This window comes from Clytia hemisphaerica, unplaced genomic scaffold (genome assembly GCF_902728285.1).
Source record: "Clytia hemisphaerica strain Z4C2 unplaced genomic scaffold, Clytia hemisphaerica genome assembly, whole genome shotgun sequence".
NCBI lineage: Eukaryota > Metazoa > Cnidaria > Hydrozoa > Leptothecata > Clytiidae > Clytia > Clytia hemisphaerica.
Genome location: NW_027103528.1, coordinates 1,489,673 through 1,496,262, shown reverse-complemented (window position 1 = coordinate 1,496,262; position 6,590 = coordinate 1,489,673). Strand labels below are relative to the sequence as shown.

Genomic DNA, 6,590 nt, shown 5'->3' with positions numbered 1-6,590 from the left:
TATATATATACATTTTAAGATAAACAGCAATGTGACAGACGTTTTTGCGAGTTACCTATATCTTGTCATTTTCTCTAAAATGAAATTGTCTCTCGGGATTGACATGTTGTGACGCGCTCCTTCTTCAAAGGCGTTTTTGCGAGCAACAATACTTTCCCTTTGAGATGGTTTATGCTAGATTACAAAGGGGATCATTAAATGAATCGATACGGCTACACATTTTAGCCACATTAAAAACCAAAGTTCCTTCCCAATAAAGTTAGCCGGTATCTTTTGACGTAGTGGTCACGATTGTCTTTTTGACATCAATAATAAGGTTTTAAATGTGTCAAGCAGAAAGTAACACTTTGGCATTGCACTTAACACTTCTTTGGAGATGAAACCTTTTTGTTCTAGTAAGGGGATGAAAAGAGTAAGTCATACTTTTTATAAAGTAGTGATCTTTAGGTGTGTACATGTAATGAATACCCTTACTTTCAATCGAAGTTGTTGAAAAGATATGAGGCACTGTTTGCAAAATATACTATTTAAGATGTACACACAGTAATATATCTTTATCTGATTATATATTTTTATTTCAGCTATAAAGAATTGACCTGGGCATGAATTCAAAGCTCCAAGATTTCAAAATGCAGAAATTGGTATGGTTTTTATTGAACATTTGAATTTGAGAGTTTAATTGAATTGACTGCACTAATTTGTTTACTATTTATTGGGTGTTCTGACATTTAAAATCCATACAGGGGTGGACAAAACTTTTCAAGCAAAAAATAATAATAGTTAAAAAAAGGCACATACTAGATACCCATTGAAAATGTCAAAAAATAAAAAAAAAAACTTGGAAAAAGTTCTTCATACTTTAAGGGGAAGTGAGTGTGCACGGGTTTTAAAGATAACTTTTAGCCCCTTGACTTTCCTTAAAAACCCCAGGTTGCCCCAGGAAAAATTTCGTTTACCCTATGGATATAAAATGTAAGGGTCATAGTTTGTAAAAAAATGGGAAATTTATGAAAATTTAAGTAGCTCGCATATGACACCGCGCTAGTGGTTGCCTCTCATCCATACTTCTCTTCTTTTTCATGATACCTGCTGCTTTAACCATTGCCTATTAATCAAGCACTTCCGTTTCCATTTCAGTTATCAACTGGACGATGGACATGAAGTGAAATGGGATGAGATTCAAAATACCAATGATGGCTTTCAGTGATAAGACTGCTGCAGGAGAAAACATAACGCAAGACTTCAATTGTAATGGCTATGGATGATTCAGCTTTTGAAATCTTTAGAACAGTCCATGTTTTAAAATGATATATTGTCAGACAATCCAACTCAAACGTTTACGATGAAGTAACTATTGCATCCAGTATGCTCATTTAGCTAACCGGATATGTCAAGAATGTTTCTCTTTCAAATAAACTTTCTCCCCTTTAAAATTGACCTCCTCTTTTTGTACAAGCGCCCCCTTCTTTTGAATTCAGTAAAACTTTCAAACCCATTATTGTCAAGGGGGTATGACCACTGTATTTTTATTTTATACCCCCCCCCTAAAGAAACTTATGATTTATTACCATTTTGCCTTGAAACGCAAAAAACAACTCAAGTTACCCAGAGTCGTGGTTTTACAAGTTAGGTTAACTGACTATGCTGGACTATGGACTATTTATTCCGTACGAGTACAGGGTATATGATTATCAAAATTTCTCTTTGATACATGTTTCTATATATTCTATATAATATTATTTTTTTCAATTTATTGTTTTTAACTTAATTAAATTCTTTTCAAAATTGGAAATATATGTGAAGAAACAAGATTTTCTTTCAACCTAAATTCAACTAGGAGATCTTTCGTCTCTATTGGTACATAATCAGTACTGCCTATACATTTGAAATATGTGTACCTTTTTCTTACCCTGTAAAGTAACCAAATTCTTTCCATCGAGAGTGAATGGTATGAATTTTAACTATTAACTACTGCAAAATGCGAATATATCCTTTTTTTCTATAACTATAAATGATATGCCTCCCTCGATAATAATTCCATTATTTCTACTGAAAAATAAGTTTCACAATACATGAACCCAAAAGCTGCCTCGGAAATGCTTAGATAGAGAGATTTACAAAGCTGAAAATGCTTTGACGGATGCTTATATCCTAAGCAAAGTTTTAGAGAAATTTCGAAAATCCTGCCAAAAACAAACAAATTCTGAAAATGAAGGCTCAAAGTAATGTTTAGCTTGTGTTTAAATTTTTGCCATATATGAGCCTAGATATGCTTATAAAAAACATGTAAAGGTCTTTTCTATCACTACCCCTTACCTCGGACTGCGCAAATTAACTCTCGAAGTTGTTGTCCAAATAAATTTCCAGCTGGAAATACAGAGCTGTTCCTATTAAGTATCATAATCGCTCCTGGTAAATCGGAACAGCTATGTTTTGCTTTTTTATCTCCAGCTGGAAATAGAGAGCTGTTCCCTTGAAATAAAAAGATTGCCACTGGCGTTAGAACAGATACTTTCCTTTTTATCTCCAGCTGGAAATAGAGAGCTGTTCCTGTGGAATTACAAAGTTGCTCCTGGCAAATCGGAACAGCTATTTTAAGGAACAAAGCAAAAAGTTCTTTTGTAGAGCTATTCCTGACAATCTGGGACTTTTTCTAGACAAAATTTACTTTTCCAGCTGGAAATTTGGAGCTGTTCCGAAGAAGCTAAATATGTCAATTTTTTAGAAATATTCTCCTGGCTAGCAAATCGGAACAGCTATTTCGCCTTTTTGCCCCGGTGGCTGCTTCTGACGTATGTACTAAATGTTAAATCTAGTCTGAATTAGGTCCCTAACCTAAGAATATTTTAGGATGATTTTCCCAAAAAAGTTAAGAATATCCATGATAAAATGGATTTACACCATTCTTATAAAAAAAAAGCGTGTATAAGAACACGAGAATTTGATGGCCAAATATTAAGAAAACGTTAAAAAAATCCAAAGGTTTTTATGTACTCTAAAACAACCAATTTTTCTTAATAAATTTCACAAAAGTACTCACAAAATGATAAAATTAAGAATATTTATAGCCTCAAAACTCAAAAGGTTAACAACATCCGAAGGCTTCAAAAATTTTGGATAATCTTATGAAAAACATGTACGTATTTTCTGCTACACTGAGGGGGGGGGGGTAGTCGTCAAACATCAACAAAGAAAACGTAGTCCGAAGACCTCGTCAAAGACAGACACATAGAGAGAATTTGCACCGTCTAAGCATTTCGAGAATCTTAACGACCGCGGGTTGAAAATAGGGGTTAAATAAGAGTGGCGGTAGAATATAAAGTTAAACAAACTTTAATGCTTAATAAATACTCAATACAATGTCTTATAAACTTTTTTTCTTTGAAGGCTTATTGTAAATTTTCTCACTTTTTACAAGTCAAAAGAATTCTCTTCAAATTCATCAATTTCATCGGCCCTTTTTATCCCGGATTTATTGGCGTTATGTTTGTCTGCAGCAGAATTGGGCTATTCCAGAAATGTGGAATGTTCCAGAGGTTGTGGCGTCCAGGGTGGTCTTTGTTAGTAAAATCGGGTTGAAAATCCAGAGTGGTCAGTATAAAAACGAGGTCGAAAATCCAGGGTGGTCCAAAGAAATGGGAGAAAAAATCCAAAGGGGTCCTGAAAAATTGGAAAAGAATCCAAAAAAAAAAGATCTCCTCAACATTATGGGTACAAGGTTTTTCTGGAATAGCCCATCGAGGCCGGCGTTAAATAGACAAGGACCTATTTAACTCTATTTAAGATGATTAGAGTGTGTCTAGGAGATGAAAATCATAAATTCTTCAACGTCCAAAATTTCAAAAAAATTCTGTATCGAACACTTAATCCGTGCTTCGCAGTCACGAAATGAATCCGCAACATCCCTACACAGATAGAATAAGCTTAACAATTTTCCAAGTTTACCTTTTTGTGGGAAAAAGCATTGAGTTTAAAGCCCATAGGGCTAGAGTAGAATCTCCGACCTTTCCCAGGCAAGAAAAAGTGAAGCCACTTATTTCCCATCCAGAACGCGCTTAGGACGCGCCGCAATAATAATGACGATGTATTGTATCTAGCGGTTTCTTTGTTTTTAAGGACTGCATTTTTTTAAATGTCACGATAAATTTTACTTTCAATCCGGCGTGTGTATAAAATCCACGCATGGGCGTCCTAGATGGGAAATACGTGGGCTTCATTTCCCATCCAGGAGTCTCGAGTCTAGTCCTTCAGACTTGGAAGTTAATGGAAAAAAAGGCATGGAAAGTAGCTCCCGAATATTTAATAACCGAACTATCATGACAGCCGGAGGGCACTAGAATTAAAATGTTATGGGTATGTACGAGACAAACTTTGAAACCAGCCCTTAGAGACTAATTTTCTTGGATTTTTGTCGATTTTACGGCGTCATTACGTGTCTTCTAGATCCGGGGGAGGGGTACTTAGTAGAAATTAGTTGCTGGATTATGTGCCGACGGTAAGGGTCCGCTTTTTTACCTTCCCAAGTCTCTCTGAGTAAAAACAATATAAAAAGTTTAAGTCTCTGTAAGGGAAGGGATTTTTAAGAGTTTTGTTTTTATATAAGAGTGATATCGTTTGCTAACTCATCAATTTTAATTCACAAGCTTTTTCACATTGGATTGACACGGATATGGAGCAAGATTGGTCAGAAAGAGGAAAAGAAAAACACTTTTTTTGCTTATAAATAGGCAGACACTGTCCTGATATAAAATATGTGTCTGATATGAAACCAGAACACTTGTGTAAAAATAATACCTTATTTCAGGGTATGAAAATCATGAAAAATCTCTCAACAGGGAGGAAATCTTTTGAAAATTTTGCTCTCTAAAGTTCGGTTTCGAAGGTCCGATCCACACATACCTGTCATCTCGCCTGTCATTCTCCAAGCCTAGTCCCCCCGGGATCTAGATAGACCAGTGCTTTAAGTATTCAGTCAATTTTTCAAATTTCGAAAAATTTACACCCTTTTGAGGGACAAGATATTTAATTTTCATGTTTTTAAAGATAATCGCCAAGTTCAAAGCTCTCTCCAAGTTAGTGGAAAAGTGCCCACACCCATAAACAAATTTAGCAAAGAATTGACTTTACGATAAAGCTCTCCACCCAAAATATGATTGAGGGATCTAGGACTAAAAACTGTTCGTTTTCAATTAAGTCAAAAAAAAATTGCCCTGCTTTTAAGAGAATTTCAGCTATCAAAGCTTATTGCTTATTTTGAGAATTATCTGGATAGTTTAAAAAATTAAAACTCATAATATTGTAGATTAGACTACTGTCATTTTCAGAAAAGAAAAAACCTCCTTTAAACCTTTAAACCTCCGCAGCCAACACGTCCTTTAATTACTACAATGCCCCTTTTTACCTTTTTTGGAAGAGAAGAGCGCTAATGTCTCAAATTCAAAAAGGGGCGACTACCTATGGCCCAAGCAGAGCAGCCTGGTGGGTCGAATAAAATTGGGACAAAGTGGGGAGGAATTTCCCAACACTTTCCCAAAAAACGAAGCTGCCCTGTTTATCAGTTATCTCTTTCATTCCTCCTTTTTCCATTTATTCAAAGAAGTATGATTATTTGCTAACACACCCATGTGTCAATGTGAAAATTTGGCAGAAATTTCGTCCCCGGTGGAAAAATACCCTAGAATTTCAAACCCATTGGGAAATTGACTTTGATTTGATCCCATTCAAAATTCAATGTTTAAAAATTACGCTCCAAAACCACCCCACTGGATTATATAACCTTGGAACAATATAATTTTTATCCCAACTGAAGAAAAAATTCCACAGGGGTTGTGAGACAGGGGTGTGCTAAACATCAGTAAGAAATATTACCTTGAAACGATTCTTCGTATTTAGATGATGAAGAGGAGGAAGGTCGGCTGTGATTGGACGAAATATGTTGATGGTGCAATCTGATTGGTGGACAAGATTTGGAGCGCATGCGTAACAAGGCCTCTTCTTCCCATTGCTGTTTACTAAAGAGACAAGAATTTAAATGAATAAAGAAACAGCTTAGGTGGCTAACTTTAGTAGCTTCTTACACATTTCTTCAGTTATCCTCTAGGCTGAACGCATCCCCTTTGATAAGTTTTGATATAGGGGATGCTTATCGTGTACAAAATTTCCGTCCGAGAGTTACCCCAAATCTGGAGTAACCTGTTTTAATTTTCTTAAAAAGGTCAGAAAAGCTTCAGAAATCCAAATAAGAAAATTCGATTTTTGCGGCCAAAAAGAATTTTACGAAAAAAAACTACTTCAGCCACTTTTTAGAGAACCTTGTCCTCTATCTCTATGCAAAAAAAATCAGAAAAAACTAACCGGCTCTAATGAAGCAATTTCACACAAAGTCCAAAAAACCCTATTTTTAGGCACCCTCTGGGGCAAGCTTGCAATGTATGAGATGCTGAAATCGTCACTGGTTCATGGTTCTCTGGTTCATGGTTCATGGTTCACCGGTTCACTAGTTCACTGGTTCGTGGTTCTTTGGTTCTTTGGTTCGTGATTCTTTGGTTCTTTGGTTCGTGGTTCTTTGGTTCACTGGTTCTTTGGTTCAC

At 35.8% G+C, this 6,590-nt stretch overlaps 1 protein-coding gene and 1 long non-coding RNA gene across 2 annotated transcripts in view; one reads left to right on the top strand and one right to left on the bottom strand.

Moving 5' to 3' along the window:
* LOC136799493 (uncharacterized) overlaps positions 1-1,539 on the top strand; it is a 4,703-nt gene extending 3,164 nt beyond the window's left edge. The window contains exons 2-3 of the long non-coding RNA XR_010845528.1: positions 582-641; positions 1,138-1,539. This is a non-coding gene — a long non-coding RNA (uncharacterized lncRNA). The remainder of the gene's footprint in view (positions 1-581; positions 642-1,137) is intronic.
* Positions 1-6,590, bottom strand: part of LOC136799489 (sodium/potassium-transporting ATPase subunit beta-3-like) — a gene marked incomplete in the record, with an annotated part of 55,906 nt that overhangs the window by 29,936 nt on the left and 19,380 nt on the right. The window contains 1 exon segment of the mRNA XM_067056204.1: positions 5,898-6,011.